Genomic DNA, 18,712 nt, shown 5'->3' with positions numbered 1-18,712 from the left:
TATCAAATAAGAAATTATGTGAATAAAAATATATAATTTACTTGAATGTAGGAGTAATAAGTATTTGATTTTTTACTCTATATTTTACATATAAAAAATAAACTTTTTTGTTTAAGTTTTATCTCAGGGTTAAGTATTTAATAGCAAGCTAAAATTAGTAACATAGCAAGAAAAAGAGTAAAAATTTTATGACAACCCAAAATTTTAAAATCGCCCCCTTACTAGTTATCGCCCACCCTTTCGCCCCCTTACAAATTATCGCCCCAAGGGGGGCGATATCGCCCACTTTGGGAAACCCTGCTTTAGACTTTAAAAAAATTTTAGTAAAATTTTTTTTTTTGACAAAAAATAACATTTTTTTTAATTTTTTTACATAAAACTTTTATTTTTTTAAGTTATCAAAATTCATAAATAAGGTTTTTTCTTATAATATAAGGAACATTTCCTAAAAATTTTAAGAAGATTGTTTGAAAAATGAAGGAGATAGATATTTTATAATTTTAAAAATTTCTAAGAAAATTGACTCCAAAAAATATGCTGTCTGTTAGTTTGTATCGGAAACTTATTACAAAATATCTCAAAAGTTGAATGATATTCTGAATTCAATAAAAACTGGATTGTACTTTGTACTTAGCTTTCATATAAAAGCCAAAGTTAATTTTTGTAAAAGTTAGTGTTGGACCCCCCTATGCCCTTAATAGTATATTAACTTAGATCTTCTATTGTTGACCCCATTTTATATGTTTTTGTGTAACTTGTATAATTATCATCAGGTTTAAGGTATTTACTTAGTCTAATAGACCCCCTATCTTAAACTCTCATAAGGTAGATATTTTGGCAGAGAATTATTATGCCACATTAATTAATGAAGGATCACCAGACACTTAGTATATTGCTACTTTTGAATGTAAAAATGATGATGGGACTTACAAGATAAACCACCTCATGAGAGTTCAAGATGGAAATAGTTTGAACACCCACCCAAACGTGATTTGCTAAACTTGCATATAGATTCTATTCTTGATGTGTAAAATTGAAGGGGAATGGAATTTTTTAAATGAAATATATTTTTTACTGAGAAACCATATCCAAATTGATTTTTTAGTAGAACAGATGTCTTTTACAGAAAGTTAAATGATAGTTTTCTAAAACTTTAAGAGTGTTATAATTACCTAATTATTTCAAACAAATAGTCCATCAGATTTTATCAATCATGTGACAGTTTTTTTATACTAAAATCTTTAAAAGCCTCAGTTATCTTGCAATAATGTTAATACTAACAGTACAATGTTGGTTTTACTTTGCAATGTTCTTTATTTTTTTGTAAAAGCCTTTATTTTGCATTAAAAAACTTAATGTTTAATGACATGCAACATTGTCTTGCCTTTAATAAATCTTAACTTATTAATATTTCGTTAATTTGTTGTAATGCTGATCGTTTAATTATTTAAGGGTTTTTTAAACACTTATAGCTAAATGAACTATGACATCAAACTTCCTGCTATACATACCACATTACCTAAATTTTTAAAGGTAAGTAAGTTTACCTAAATAGTTTTGTTTTACAATATATATATTTTTTTAAAATCACTAATAAGCTATGTTTTATAATTTTTGAGAAAGCACAATCTTACAGACAAAATTTGCATACTCAGGGTGATTATGGCGTCATAATACATCAAAAGCAGTTAATATGTCTTTAAATCTATGTAAATAAATAAGTATAAGCTTTCATTTAAGATATGAATAATAAGTCTAGGACATGTATAAGTCATTTCATTACTATTTAAGTCAAAAAATCGAAAAACATGTGATTTTTGGGGTTGAAATTAGTTTTTTGGGCAGCATATCTTTTTTTTTTTTAATTTTATTTTTAGATTCAAATTTATGAATCAAAAACACAACCAAATCATATGGATTCTTAAGTCCAGCATACATCATCACTCAAGTAATCCCTATCCCTGGGTAACCCTAATAAATTTTGACTTATATTATCTTATTTAGGAAAGAGGGGTAACGCGTCATTTTAAGGCCTTAATTAAGATATATTTTACATTCTAAAAGTGTATAATAAGATACACGAGTTATATTATCAAAAAAAAGTTTAATTATCTCAAACAGGTGCCGACAAGTCCCAACTATTGAAGTGGAAGTAGAGAGGGACAGTTGCAAGTAACCTTAACATCAATTTAAACTGAAAGGAAAGCAGTGCCAAAAGCTGTAGCTGTTTAAATTGACTCTAGTACTAAGGTAAGTTGTAAGTTACATTTCATGTATATTTTAAAATAAAATAATTGGGAGCATTATATAACGAAGAAAAAAATAAAAAATGACTTGAAAAAACACAGAATACTATGTCCAATTGTGGTTACTTTGGTAATTTTAGATACTTAGCTTTAATACAAGTAGTTTTTATCTCATTTTTGTTCATACAGGGTACACACATGTCAGGCTAATTCCCTCTTTTTTAATTGGCAAAATGTCAGTTAAAATGCAAAAAAAAAAGAACAAGTTTGACAATGTTTTTGTCTGAGTAGATTTTTAAGTTATGAATTTTTGAAGTATTTGGTTTTTGTGGGCAATCTGTCAAGTATACATGCCTGAAAGAATTTGAACTTCTAAAGAAATTTTATAGTATTTTTTTTAGAGTAGATATCATTATTATTTATTTACCAGTTGATTACTTTTTGAAGAACATTTGCAAATATGTGAGAATATTTATTTATGAAAGGGAAGTGTCATAAAAAAGTGTATAAGTGTTGATAAGGTTAAAATGATTAAAGAAAAGAGCAAGTGGCTTTGTTATTAACGAAAACCCTGAATTTTTGGAAAACCTTGAATTTGATAAATAAAGAAGAAAATAAATAAATAAAAAACAGAAAAAATCCAGAAGTTAAAGAAATTTTGAAAATAAATCTAGAGTTTTGAACTGAAATAACTAAAAACATGAAATTTTAAACTATTTTTTTCTCAAAAATAAATTAAACTTTATTAAAATAAGAAAGATCTGTCATCAAGTTAAAAACAAGTATCATTTAGAAATTTATTATTAAATAAAACAATTAAAGTAGTTTTACAGTATCTTTTAAATGTTGTAGTATAACTTTAGACAGTATTTTTTAACTTAAGTATAATTTAATATTAAAAACATACCAAAAACTTGTTTTTAAAAATCCTTAAGAAATTTACTAAAAGCTATAGGGAACCCTGGCTAGCATTCTGAAAGGAAATGTGTATGTAGCGGGTAGGTGTCAAATATGCACAAAGGGACATTTTTGCACGAGTGGTCACTTTTGAACAAAGACTCTTTTATACAATTTTTTTTTTTGATTTACTTTTTTTTTTCGAAAAAATTAAATTTCTATTTATTTTTTTTTACTATCACTGTTACCCTTAACCCCACCCGTGGTGGCAAACTTTTTTTTTCATCTTTTGAGGATTTTTTGCATATACATTTTCTCATTTTTTTGTATTAGTGTTTACTAGTTATATATTATTTTTTATTTTTACTATCACTGTTACCCCTAACCTTTTCTCTTGGTTGCTATTTTTTTTTTCTTATTTATTATTTTTTTAAACTTATCATTTTGTTTTTTTTATAAGTTTTTAGTTTTGTTTTTAATTTTTTTTTTTTTAATTCTCATGCAAAAAAGACCCTTAGTGCAAAATGTCCCTTTGTGCAAAAATTTCTTCGTACAGATTTCGTTTCCGTATCTAGGGATCATACGGAACAGTTACAACATGCAGGGTGGCCATTTGACCTGTAGTCCTAAAAAAAGCGGAAATTTCAAAGTTTATGAAAAAATAACCTAAAAAAATTGTAATTTAAACTATTTTTGCATACAGATAGTTGAGTTATTATATGTTATAGTCTTTTTTTATAAACTCTTTATCGAAAAAAAAACTATGAATTATTTGCTAAAACATTTATGTTTTATTGACTTGCTTTTGTACAATATTCATTTTCTTGAGTAATTTTTCTTTAAACATAGCTTAAAAGTGTGTACCAAAAATTTATTAGAATTAATGAAAACTGCCTTTTTAGCAAAAAGCTTTTGGTTCAAAAAGGTGCAATTAAGAATACTATTGCTGTACTTAGTTTATGTCCAGTGCAACAAATCGTATTAGTAACAATTTTTTTAAGTGTCCTAAAGAATTCAGAAAGACTATAAGTCTTGCTTGCAGGATGACCACTAAACCTAGTCCTGGAAAAAACTAGAAATAGAATGTTTATTTAAAAAAACCTGGTATTTATAAAATTTAAAAAAGTACCCAGAATTTTAATTAACTTGTATTAGTTGAGTAGTAAAATTTCGATGCAACACAAAAAATTATTGTCACCTTCAACTTTTTCTTTCAAAAAACATATTTAAAGTAGCTTTACATAAATTTTTCAATGTTGTTATACAATTTTACACAGATTTTACCTTAAACTTAATTTTAAACTAAAAATACACCCAAAAAAAAGTACATTTAAAACTTTGAAAGAAATTTCTCAAAAAACATATAGCCATCTTGGTAACCGTTATAATGTATTATTTTAACTAGTTTAAATCTATCAAAAAGAACCTTTTTCAATTTAAGTTTAATTTACTAATAAAATATTAAACAAAAAGATATACTTTCAAAAACCAGAAGAAATTCTGAAAAACCTGGAGTAAATTTGCCAAAAACCTGTGTCCACCCTTGATTTTTTTTGAAGTTTATAAGTAGCAACTTTTATTAATAAAATAACGATTAAAAAACTTATATTTAACTTAATTTTATGTATAAAGTAAGACTTATTTTGAAAATAGTTTTGAAAATTATGAGGTAACAACTTATTTATAACAATTATACTATTTAGGTGTCTCACCAGACCAGCGACGTTTGATCTTTGATGTAAAATAACTGGAAGATGGAAGGACTTTGTCTGACTAAAACATCCAGAAAGAGTCCACTTTTCATTTGGTGTTGAGACTTCGTGATGGAATGCAAATATTTGTGAATACATTGACTGGCAAAACCATCACATTGGAAGTTAAAGCTTCAGATACCATTGAAATGTGAATGCTAAGTTCCAAGACAAAGAAGGTTTGTAAAATTTAAAATATGTAGTTTTGTATATACTAAGAAAAAATGTTGTTTTAGCATTTCTATGATATAAGTTAACATTATTTTAAAATGAGATCCAAGACAAAGAAGGATTGTTATAGTATAACAAACTTAATTAATTATGTGAATGGTTAAATGCATAAACTGTATGTTATAACTTGACTATATATTTATGTATATTATGAAAAAAAAAGAATTTTTGTCTTTTATAGTTGAACTAAATATTTTTATTTTTGATAAAGTTATTCCCTAAACTTTTTTTGATGTAGTTAAATTATGTTTTGGTAAGGTTACTAAAACTGTTACAAAACTATTTGTATAAAATTGACAAAAATTGTTTATTTCAATAAAACTAGAATGAAAACATATACATATAGTTTATTTAAAAGAAAAAAAAAACAATTTAGAAATGCTTTAAATTTACTAATCCTTTACTATTAAAATCAAACGTCATTAATGCAATTTACTCAATAGTAAAGAATTAAACCAATATCTTAGAAAAAAACATTGTGAGGTGAATTTTAAACTTGGGAAAAGTGTTTAGTTATTTGATTTTTATTCTACTTTGAAATTATGTTCACTTTAATAAATCCGTTTTGAGTTATTTAACTTAAAAATAAATTTCTTCGTCCTAAATTTCAAATTAACTAAAAGTTTCTTAACTTAAAACATTTTTACTTAGACTCAAATTAACCTTTTTTATGTAGTACCTTTTACTAGTAAATGTAGTGTTGTACAGAAGTGTTTTTACTTAATTTTAACAATTAATGGTTATCAATAAAATAATAAATTCCACTTTTAGTTTTATCTAAAGTAAGTCTGAGCTCTTCTAATCTTATTTAGTTTTTATGTCTTTTTGACCAATAGTTTTATTAGCATTTGTTTTTTTATTATAGTTTGTAAAGTTAAGTTAATATTTATTATTTTAACATATAGTCTAAATCAAAAATTGAACTTAGTAGCTAAAACTTTTGTTAGTGTTAACTTAAAAAATTAAAATTGTATTTAATAAGCTCACTTAATTGTTTAGTAATGAATTTTTTTTGCAGTATTATTTAAAGAAATTTTAAGATTTTTACTAGTTTTTATCACATTTTTCAATAGTTTTAAATATAATTTTCTAAATTCAAGTTAACTTTTTCTTTAAATAGAAAAAAAACTATTTAATTCAGTCGATAAAATGTTTCATTAGTAATTAATTATTAACAATTCTTACTTACCTTTAATTTTTTTAAATTTTGTTTTCTAGTTTTATTCATCTAATACAGTTATTACCGTTTTTTTAAGATTTTAAAAAATGTTTTGTAAACGTAAGCTAAGCCTCAATTACTCCATATCTTTTTTTTTGATCTCTGAAAACTCATTGATTAGCTAATTGAAATATTGTTTTATGAATAAGTTTATGAATATAAAAGTTTTTAAGTATAAGTTTTTGTATATAAAATAGATTAATTTGAACCAATCTAGTTGAGTATAAATTTATGAATATGTAGTATTACGTCTATATTAGTCTACAAAAAAAGTAACTAGAACATTGATATATTTATTTTAAATAAAAGTAATTTTGTTATTGTAGGTTACATGACAATTTAAATTCGGAAAACTCAAAATCCGACAATTCATATCCTTAAAAAAAAAAATTATAGGGTCACAACTCAAAAAATTGCATATATTTGAAAAAAATATAAAATCTCTATGTAGGTGTAACTAATATCTACAAACACTTTTCTTTTGTAAAAAGAATTACTAATAATTACTCAATATAAAAACCATCTAGCCTTAAATTCAAAAAAAAAAGTTTGTAGGTAATAATTTGAATTGTTGGAATTGTAATTGTGTGAATTTGAATGCACCCTTTATTCAGGGTTTCCACAAACCCTAAAACCCTGGAGTTTGACAATTTAGGCTAAAAAACCTGGAATTTGAGAAATTTCAAAATGACATAGAAAAACCTGGAATTTCAAACAAAAATCACCAAAAACCTAGAGTTTTGAAGAAAAATCAATATAAACCTTGGAAAAATCTGGAATTTTTAATATTATTATTTACATGCTAAAACGTAAAATTTTGATTTGAAAATATATCACGTAGATAAAAAATTTTTGCCATCATCAAAATTTTTTTTATAAATAAACACATTTAAATTAGCTTAACAATTTTACAACCTTTTAAATACTTTTATGCTACTTTAAACTATTTTTAAACTTAACTTCAAACTAAAAAATGACCAAAAACGTGTACTTCCAAAAACCTGGAGGAAATTCAGAAAACTTGGAAAAAAATTCTCAAAAACCAGTGGCAAACCTGGTTATTGAAATTTCAGTAAAACCTTCCTTAATTCTAAATTATTTTGCAAATTTAATAACTTTAAAAACATTAATATTAAAACTATCGTACACATTGTTTCAAAAAAAAATAAAATACCAGAATATTTAACGATCTAGAATGAGTATATTAGATATACTAATCAAAAGCAATAACAAACAAAAGCTGATGTTAAGAAAATTACAAAACCAAGGAGAAATTTATTGAAAACCAGTGGCCACCCTGTATTGATATGTAATTAAGCTTTTGGTGTAACTACTATAAAACAAATTTATTATTTTTTTAACAGACTCCTTGATCAACTCCGTGGTGTGCGACAAAATTAGATGATCTTTTGTGGAAAAATTTGAGTATCGTTATAATCATGTAAAATTTTTAAATTTCGGCTTATTATATGTTTCATTATAAAAAAACCAAAAGTAAGAAAATAACCACTAAATGCAAAAATCTTCTTATTTCTTCAATAATATTTATCTTAGCTGCTTTAGTATACTTTAAATGTTCTTCAGAATTTTTGGTCAAATAGTTCTGTTAATAATTGTTTTTAGTTGACCGAAAAAAAAATGTATAACATTTTGGGCTCTAAACTTTTATCATTTTTTTACCCAAACTTATTTTAAAAAGTATACATTTTTCAGTAGATAGATGTGAAATTTTTAAACAGTTTCTAACAAATGTTTTTGTCTAATACGAATTTGTTTTATTTATTTCAAATATGTTTTGTGGTAGTAACGTATAACTTCTTTATCCTTTCAAAAAGTTAATTTTAATTGACCTTCAATGTACAAAATCCTTTTTAAAGAATAAGATTTATTTGTTAGTTGTCAAATGTTTTTATAAGAGGTAAAATTTTCTTTTTAAACATTTAAACATACATTTTTCTAAAGTAACTAAACATACACTTTTAAAAATATACTTCGGTTTTTTTTTAATAAATGTTAGCTAAATATATAGCGAAATATATTTCAAGAATAATAGTTTTATTTGTACCGACAAGTATCTAAAATTGATTAAACAAGTTATTTTATTATAAAATAATTTACTACGTAAGTTGGTTTAGTAGAATAACAATTCAAATAATATGTCATTATATTCATATAACTATTCTCAAGTAAACTTATATTATGCCCAACAGCAGAATTTCCCAATCTTTTTTTCTTAAAAAAAAGCTAGTACCCCATCCGACAAGATTTCTCCAAAAACTACAATTAATTACGCTTAAGACCATTTTTAACTGCCTAACAGTAATCTATTTTTCAAGTAAAATTAAAACTGTATTAAGTTTTTTAACTATATTAACCTAAATTATTCATTACTTACTAAGATAGTTGCATACCTTCAGCCTAAACTAACCTTACTAAACTCAGTTATAGTAAAGTATATAATAATGTCTCTTATTTTTTGCATTTAAACTATAAATTGAGGCTCATACGCGTCAAGCAAGTATGTTTTTTGAAAATATTGGCAAAATGTCAGTTCATATACTTGAAAGTAAGCTTTTTTTATGTAATAAGATTGTAAATAACTTTCAATATAAGCATTTAGTTTTATGCTACCAGACAAGTGTATGCTTATCAATTATGATACAAATGAAATAATAGTATTTAGTGAGAGTTTGTTTTCATTTTATAGACTTAATTAAGTTTAAATATTACTCTAGTACTTTTTTAACCAGTTATGTACCCATTTAGTATATTGTTGATATAGTTATTACTTTAAGATTAAGTGAGCTAACACTTTGAAATTAAAACATTTTATATGTCTAAAGTAGTTGTATGACAATTCAGATAATTAGCATCCTTAAAGTACTTTCCAGGAGTCATATCTTAATTGAATTTTTTTTAAATGTATCAGTAGTCGTATTATCATAGGCTACGCTTTACAACTAAACTCTGGCTAGTCTAGATTTAATGAGGCTAGTTTTAACTTTTTTTTCAAAGACTGACAACCATGAAATACTTACAAAACTTTTTATTAGCCTTTAATGCTGGAGTAACTTTTGAATATGAGCTCATCTCAACAATATCAAAAAGAAATTTTTAAAGTTTTACTACTGCTTTTATAAACACTTTTTTTATAATCTTGGTAGTAAACATCGACTAAATAAAATAGTAATTTGCGAAATAGTGTGAAGCAGTGGCGTTGCGTCTTCTTTTTGTTAGGGGGTGCTGCAGATTGGCATTGTCAAATTAAAAAATCTCTAGTTTAGAATAATTAGATTAAAATCATAAAGGTAATATGAAGAAATAGTAAATTTTTCAGAAAAAAATTGAACAAGTTTGTTTAATTAAATAAAATATAAAAAACACATATCTCATACCTTTGTATATAAGAACCCTTTCCTAACAATTATTGCTACTTTTTTTTGTGTCAATGTAAGTTTCTGTGTCTGCACAATTACAATTTAACTAACTTAACTTTATGACTTGTTTAAGTAGTAACAAAAAAAATGCAAGGAATTTCAAAAACGAAATTGCCCCTTCTCGAGTTGCTCCTGTTCGAGTTTTTCTTGCTCAAGTTGCCTCTGCTTGAGTATTCCCTCCTCGAGTTTCTTCTGCTCGAGTTCAACTTGTCCTATTGTTCTCGCGTTGTAGTAAATTTTAAACAACGATCATGATTCAATTCACATGGTGCTGAAAGTTCAACTTTTCAACATTTTTTGTATTGAAAACTTGTAAACATTTAAGATGCAGCTGACACAGATTAAGCTTGCAGCTATAATTTTACGAACATTTTGAACATCAAATGCAAAAATTAGAAGGGAAATTAACGACGTTCATGTACACATTTTACTGTATTTTTTGTACAATTACATGATAACATAACTTAGCTATTTTTAAGCTAATATAAAACAAAAATTATCAATTTAAAGCTCAATTCCTCAAACTTTTAAATAAAGTTAATATGACGTAGTTTCGGGTTGTACAGCTAAAGCAGGGGCCCGTTTAAAGCAGCGTGTTTAAAAGCTTAAACTCTAAAAGAAATAAAAAAAATAGCATATTTTTTTAGATGGAGCTTCTGCGTTCCACCCCACGCGACGCCCCTGCTGTGAAGCATTTATAAAATATAAATAATAAATTTTTAAACTTCCATGTAACTCACACAGCCTGAACTATCAATTTCTTTATAGTTAAGAACTATCGACTAAATATTAAACTTAAGCTTTATAATATATTGCTAACAAAATTTTATTTGCAATACAGTATAAGATTGTAAATAATTGTTATTAATTTTAAAGTAAAGAACCTGATTAACGTACAAAAGTATCAAAAAAATGCGCAAATTCAAATAAGAGTGTCTAGTCGAGATAAACTTATTAAACATTTCTTAATACATTTTTAAACTACTGTTTATATTTAATCCAAGAAGATTATAAATATATATAGTACTATCACATATCTTCTACTAAGCTTTTCAACAAACAACTTTTTTAAAGACATATAAATAGCAATTTAAAACGACTATAGCTTTATTTATAAAAAGTATCAGCTAAATATATAAAATGTACAAGTATTGAGAGTAACCAGTTTATGCGTCTAATTAATTCATTAATTATTATTTTTCAATAGAACTTAATACTTTTTTTATTAAAAAGTATCATGACATACTTTACAACAGTAATCAAGTTAATAATTTACTAATTAACACCCTTACTAATACTCTCTCACTACTTTTGAAAAATTTTCAAGTGAAACATAACAGTTAATCTTTTAAAAGTATTTATTATAAAGTATCAAACATATTCGATGATATTTAACTAAGTTATTTAATCAAAAACTTCCAGTTAAAAATAATTAACTTATTCCTAATTTGTAGTTTATTAGTCGACAAAAAAACGCTCAAAATACTTGGTCTCAGATCCTAGTGCATGAAAAACATTCCGGTTATTAACTCACACATCACGGATTTTCTTTAATGCGTTTTCCAGGACATTGTTTAAACTTATTATAAAGTATATAGCTCTAGTTTTTGGTTTTTTTTTCAATAAATCTAATAATATCTGAAATATGCAACTTATACGATAATTAGTGTTAGTTATCTCGGATTGTTTTTAGTACTGTATTAAGTCCTTGACAAGACGTAAAAAGGTATCCGTCGTGTACGACTCTATAACTAAAAGTTTTTTTGTGCACTAGGTTCCGGAACCAAGTATCTTCGTGTATTTATTTTTTTTCAACAAACTATAATTAATTTCGATTATTCAATACTTTGCCACAAAAACGTTATGGTGAATTATTAGTTGAATCATAAGTTTATTGTAACCACTTTTGAAACGTTTTTAAAACTAATTAGTATCAAAAATATCTTTGGTTAGTCATCTACTTGTTTGCAATACAAATACTCGAGTTTTTTAAACGCTAATCTCAATGTATAGCATTATTTAAAAAAGTTTTTACATAACTGAACTTTTTCTTAATCAAGTTTTAACTTTACTAATTAAAGCTTCCTTTTTCTTTAAAATAACAAAGTGTAGTTAACTGTTTTTGAAATAAAAAAATCAGCTTTTTATCTTGAGTCTTAATCTTAAACTATTTTCATTAAAGAATAACAGTAAAATATAACAACTTAATAAATATTTAAAATTTACAAAGTTAAAAAAACGTTCAAAAAATGTTTTAAATTATTTTATCAGTAAATACTGTAATTTTTTTGGTTTATAGTTATATCTTTTGAGTTATTTAAATGCTACTTTAATAGTCACTTTAGATTATGATGATCTAGGTTTCAAAAACTGTTTAAATTTCATTAAGTTTTAACCTATTATATTGTTACATTTTATTCTACATACTCTGAATAAGAAATCCAAAAGTACTACTTAGTTGAAGTTTATACACTATGTTTATAGTGGTTTAAAAATACATTTTAGATAACCCAACAGTTTTAAGTTAAACTTTTAAAGAACTTAATTTTACATAAGACTGAAATACGTAGTATAACTAAACAATAAAGATAAAGTTACATATTGATTTTCAAAAGAAACGTTTCTATTACATGTGCAAAAACTTATATTTTAAGGCATTAGACATTTTACAATTTGACCAATATCTTACTTATAAAATTTCAATAAAATCAATGAAAATACCTTAGCTTTTAATAACAAAAAATAAATATTAGTTTAAAACAAGACAGGCCAAAACAAAAACAACTTATATACTGTTTATTGAACGATAAAGAATGGCTTAAAAAGTTTGGTCTAAGGACCTGGTGCACAAAAAAACCTTTGGTTATCGGTACACCTTAAAGTTTACAACTTCTTACGAGCAATAGAAAAATAAGTAGTTTAATTTGAATTTTTGAATAGAAATATAACAATCAATATAATTAAAGAATAGAAAAGAAAATCAAAAGAAAATTAACCAAATTATGTGTTTATTTAAGATAACTTCATTCATAGTGTCTCTAAAACTTGTCTTAAAAGATAACAGTGAAAATACAGTCTAAGCCTTAAACTAAAAAAAATAAAAATAGAAGTAGAAAACATTTTTAGACTCACAAAATTAGCTTTACCTTGTTTTATAAAAAGTTATAATTAATACTAGCAGCATACATGAAAATGCTTGATATACAGGTCACAATTTGTTTAAAGAAGGTAAAATTGTAATAAGATTATATACTTTTACGTTGAATTTCATCAGCTTTTTATGCTAAAGTTTATTTTTTTTTATTATTATTGATTGAAATATTTAACAAGTTTATATTTGAATAAATATATAAAAACACTGTATAGTCTTATTTACTCTTTAAACAAGTGAATTAAACCATAAACTTAACTTAACGTTTATAAATACTACTAATAATAAAAATGAAATAAGTACTGTAACATTTGTGCACTATGCACATAATGAGAAAAAAAAAACTAATAATAATGACGACTAAAAATTCTCCTTAATTTTTTTTAATACTTTTCTAAGCCCAAAAATTTAATTATAAAGATGCAAATAATAATTTTAAACATGAAACTTTGTTTATAGGTTTGCTCATAAAATTAGATTAAATTATTATAAGTTGACTTGAGTCAGTAACCTCAGCTTACCATTTAGTTATATACTTAACTATCTATTAAAAAATACATTTATCACTTAGTTTGATTAGGGGCATACTAGAGAAATAAATATACAAATAATATGTAAAAATACTGAAAGTTAAAAATAGTAATCTTAATAAAAATCTAAAGAATAGCAAGATAGAAAATGCTGCAACTTAGATTAAGCCATTTTTATTGAAACTGAAAAATTAATTTTTGAACTAAAGTTATTGGGTATTAAATGAAAACTATTATTAACTCCCTAAACAAAAGTAAATAAACTAGTAGCAATGACCACTTATGACCTTGATAATTATCATTTAAATAATTTATAAGTTCACTCTGGAACTTTCAAAAATGACTTAGACCTTTAAACAATATAGTAGCTCAGTCCATAGTTTACTACCTTGGTAAGCCATCTACTTGTGACCAAACCACTCTTGTTGTTGAATCTAGGTTGGAACAGTTTTGTTTCCGAAGATCTCGTATGATACTTATGAATATTTAAAAAAAATTAAAGTAACCATAAGAATTAGCTGGTGACAAATAATTTTAAAACTTAAACTTAAAAAGATTTTATTTACTAAGATAAAAATCTTAAAAAAATTAATTTTTTCCCAGTTTTTAGCTTTGTTACACTACTATCGTATTTCTTATAATGTGTGCATTTAATTATAAATTACTGTAAAATATTACTCTTTTATTTATCAACAAATGTTGGTAAAAACTTAATAAGCTTCTAATTTTACACTTTAAAATAAGCAAGTTTCAAAGTTAAAACTTATAGGTATTATAGTATAAGTGTTGTATATACTAATTTATTGGTTTTTGTTGTACAACTGTTTTACTCATTCAAAATAACATAGCTTATATAAATAATAAAAGTTTTAAAACATACTTTAGTGTTTTATTTCAATAGACAACTTGTTTTAAAGCTCTCGAGTATTTCTAAATTTTATTATCTTGTAAAACTGCCTGAATTATTAAAAACTTGAACTTGTATCTTTACCCTGGGTTTACAGCTTATTTGATATCACAATTTTATACATACTGTTTATTGAACGACAAAAAACGCTCAAAATGTTTGGTCTAAGGACCTAGTGAACGAAAAAACCATTCTGTTATCGAGTCACACACCAGTACATTCCAACGTCATGTCCAGGACAATTATATACTAGTACTTGTATTTTTAAAAACAGTTTTATTTGCTAATCTGTTGCAGAAATATTAACAGTTCTGTGTTATTAAATTACGTTCCCTGAATTTGTAACTTTTATCTTTGACACTTAATAAAAAATAATCTAAAATATTAACTGTTATGTTTAACTTAAACTTAAAAATTAAACGTAACTCGTGTTTAAGTTTATTTTGATTTTGTTAACTTCTTAAAAATCTATTTTATAATAATCTACACCCAACGACCATCAACAACAGTTCATGCGACCTGGATTGGTCCTCACCAGGACTTATAACAATAAAGTAAATTTTAAAAGTAGTGAGAGAGTATAACTAAGGGTGTTGATTAGTAGACTATTATTAACTTGATTAGTATTGTAAAGTACATCATACTACGTTTAAACAAAAAAAAATTATAGTTAAAATATTTAAATTTATTATTTAGACTCTCAACAGTACATTTTATATATCTAGCTAGACCTTTTTAGTCGTTTTTAATTGCTATTTATATGTCTTTAAAAAAGATTTTTGTTTTAAAGCTTAGTAGAAGTTATGTGATAGTACTATACATATTTAGAGTTTTCTTATTTTGAATATAAATAATAGTTTAGTATATATCTAGAACTATTTAATAAGTTTATCAAACCTAGACTAACTTATTTGAATTTGCGCATTTTAAATTTTTTGAGACTTTTGTACGTTATTTAGGTTCTTTACCTTAATAGTAATAACAATTATTTACAAACTTATACTGTATAATTAATCAAAGTTTGTTAGCAACGTTTTATATTGCTACAACATTTCGTCGATAAATCTCAAAAATATAAAAAATTGATAGTTCATGCTGTGTGAGTTACATTGAAATTAAAAAAAAATTATTACTAAAATTTTATAAATGTTTCACATTATTTCGCAAATTATTATTATGATTAGTCGATGTTTACTAAGAATATTATTAAAAAAGTTGTTATAAAAGCAATAGTGAAACTTTAAATACTCTTTTAGCCATTGTTAAGATGAGCTTATAATCAAAAGTTACCCAAACCTTTCTAGGCTAATAAAAAATTTTCGTAAGTATTCCATGGTTGCCGATCGTTGAAAAAATTAAAAGTAGCTTGAGTGAATCTAGACTAGCCGGACTTTAGTTGTAAAGCGTAGCCTGTAACAATAGGACTACTGATACGTCTTTTAAAAATTAAGTAATATATGACTCCTGGAAAGTACTTTATAGATTTGAATTATCTGAGTTGTCATATAACTACTTTGGACATATTTAACATTTTATTTTTAGAGTGCTAGCTCACTTAATCTTAAAGTAACTTTAACTACATCAACAATCAACTAAATGAGCATATTACTGGTTAAAAATCTTTAGAAAAACATTATTGAAATTTAGTTAGGTCTATAAAATGAAAACAAACTCTCACTGAATACTATTCTATAACTTGAATCATAATTAATACAAATATCTGGTAGCAAAAACAAAACACTTATTTTGAAAGGTAATAACAATTTTAAATCAAAAAAAGGTTATTCATTTATTAGATATAAGTATTTAAATTTATATTTCGCAAATAATTTCAAAGGAAAAAAAAGACAGTTTAGCTAATCTACTACTATAATATCTACTAGTCATCTCAATTTAAAACTTTATTAAAATTCACGAAAGAAGAAAAGAAACTGTTCCTAATTGCAAAAACATCTTTCACTAAACCAAGAAGTATAGATCAATTACTGAATACATTTAGTTGTATAGCCAAAAAGGGAAGCAAATTACCTATTAATAAGAGCAAAAATTGAGCATTATGCGGAAAATACAGTAATTATAAAAACATGTTGGTTAGAATAGTTATATAAAAACAGAACAATAGATATAAAATCAAACTGTAAAAGTTATGGAATATATTGTTCTCAGTGTTCAATATGCAAAGAAATCTATGTAAGTCAGACTAAAAACAATTTAAATATAAGATGGAATGCACATAGAAATAACTGGAAAAAAATACAAAGAAATTTTGACTTGGTTGGTAAAGAAGACGAATCTACATAATTTAAACACTACTTTGAGAATCATCATACTGATTTTGAAAATATAGGATTGGACAGTGCCTACAAGATAATGTTTTTAGAACAACCTAAAATTTAGACTACAAAGAAAGTTTATGGATAAAGAGTTTAATTGCAAAAAATAAGTTAAATAAAACAATTTATGAAAATTAAATATTTTAGAGCTTGGTGTTTTAGGAAAAGAGCATTTTGTACATTGTGTTTTAGCTTGTTTACTTGTATGCATTTATGAGTTGTTAGTTAGTAAAATTTTAACTTAAAAATTTTGTATGATAATTAATTGTTTTTTTTAACATAAAAATGTTTTATAAATTTATATGGCAGAAAAGTTTTATTACTTTGTAAATTAGTTACTATTAATTGTGTGTATATCATTCCAGCTGTTTGTCACTTTCAAATATTTAATAAACAAAAGTCCTAGTGAAACAAAAGCGTGTTATTTGGTGTTTTACAAAAATAGTCGAAGCAATATTGCATTTTTTACAATAACTTTGTTTTACTTATTTATTATAATTTATTGTCTGTACAAGGGAGTTCTCATTATCTTTGACATTAGAAATAAAACGGTTTAAAACTTATTCCCTTAGGTTACAAAGGGGACAATACAAGGTTAATAAAAACAAATATGTATTTCTTACATAACTTATCTTTTGCAATTATAAACACCAAAATTAAACAAAAGATAAACGGTGTCTACAAGCTTATCATTTTAAAACTACTGTACTTTTTGAATACCAAGTGATAAAATAGAGTAATTTAAATTTATCTTTAGTAATACAAATGGTGCTAGAATTTTTAATAAAGAACTGCGAGTTTGATTATTTAAAGAACAAAGTAAAAATTAGTTAATTTTATGTGACATTATTGTTACTAACTAAATTTAAATACTTTTTATCATTTACATAACTGAAACTTGTTATACAATTTTTGTTAATTTGCACAGCCAATCATAAATACAAATTCCATGCTAGTGTATTATTTAAAATGTTTTAAAAATAAGTATTATTGTTAGGCTAAAACTATTTTTAATTATAAGATTTAAACAAAATTTATAAATAAAAAAACAACAATAGAGTAAAAACAAATTGAAAACAGAATACAAACATACAAAAATGTTGTTTTACTATAAAACCTCTTTTACAATTGACTATTAAAATTTACTCAGGGTTCCCGCTTAATTTTCAAAAAATAAAGTAAACATAGAAATAAATCTTTTGCTTTTGACTTTGAAAATCTTAATCTTAGGCATGAAAAATTTAAACTAAGCAGCTAAAATAGTCTGTTTTTATAAATATAAAGTAATGACAATATAAAGTAAAATAAAAAACGTTTTATTAAGAAAATAATTCTTAAATTTGTCGTGTAAAAATGCATCACTTGAAAAAATAATACCAACTAATTGTCAAAATTTAGAAAATTTTTGAATCTCCTGTAGTATCCTGTTTGTAAAAATTATAACTAAATTAATTTTAAATCAACTATAAAAAATCAAAGCAATCTTACCTTGTCATCGATATTTTTAAAATAGTTAAATATTTATTCAAGAAAAATGTACTAACAGTTTATATAAATTTGTAAACTTATACAATTTCTATCCAAAATTTTAGTTCTAACTAATTTTTCAAATTAATTAAAGAATTACAAAAGTTTAGTTTAAAATATGTACCTATTCTCAATAAAAGTGACAATATATTTTGAGTGATAGAAACTAGCCTAAAAACTTGCGATTGGTTTAAAAGCTTTTTTTAAGTGATATTGTTTTATTTTATTAAAAACAACTCAAGTTTTTTATATGAATATTTGCTTTAGATATTTGATTAAATACTATTAAGCTTATTTGCAGGTGACTAGTGAACTTAAAAACTTAAAGCTAAGTTAAAACCTTGTTAAAATTTAAAAGTATGAAACACCTTAGTGTATATTTAAGGCTGTACAGAGTAAAAAACTTGCTTTTAAAAAGCACTATATTGACCAAGTACCACACTTATTTTTCTTATGTTTAAAAGTTAGAATCATATAAAACAT

The sequence above is a fragment of the Thalia democratica genome, chromosome 2, assembly GCF_965202585.1.
Source record: "Thalia democratica chromosome 2, ktThaDemo2.hap1.1, whole genome shotgun sequence".
Taxonomy (NCBI): Eukaryota; Metazoa; Chordata; class Thaliacea; order Salpida; family Salpidae; genus Thalia; species Thalia democratica.
This window is presented reverse-complemented; position numbering follows the sequence as displayed.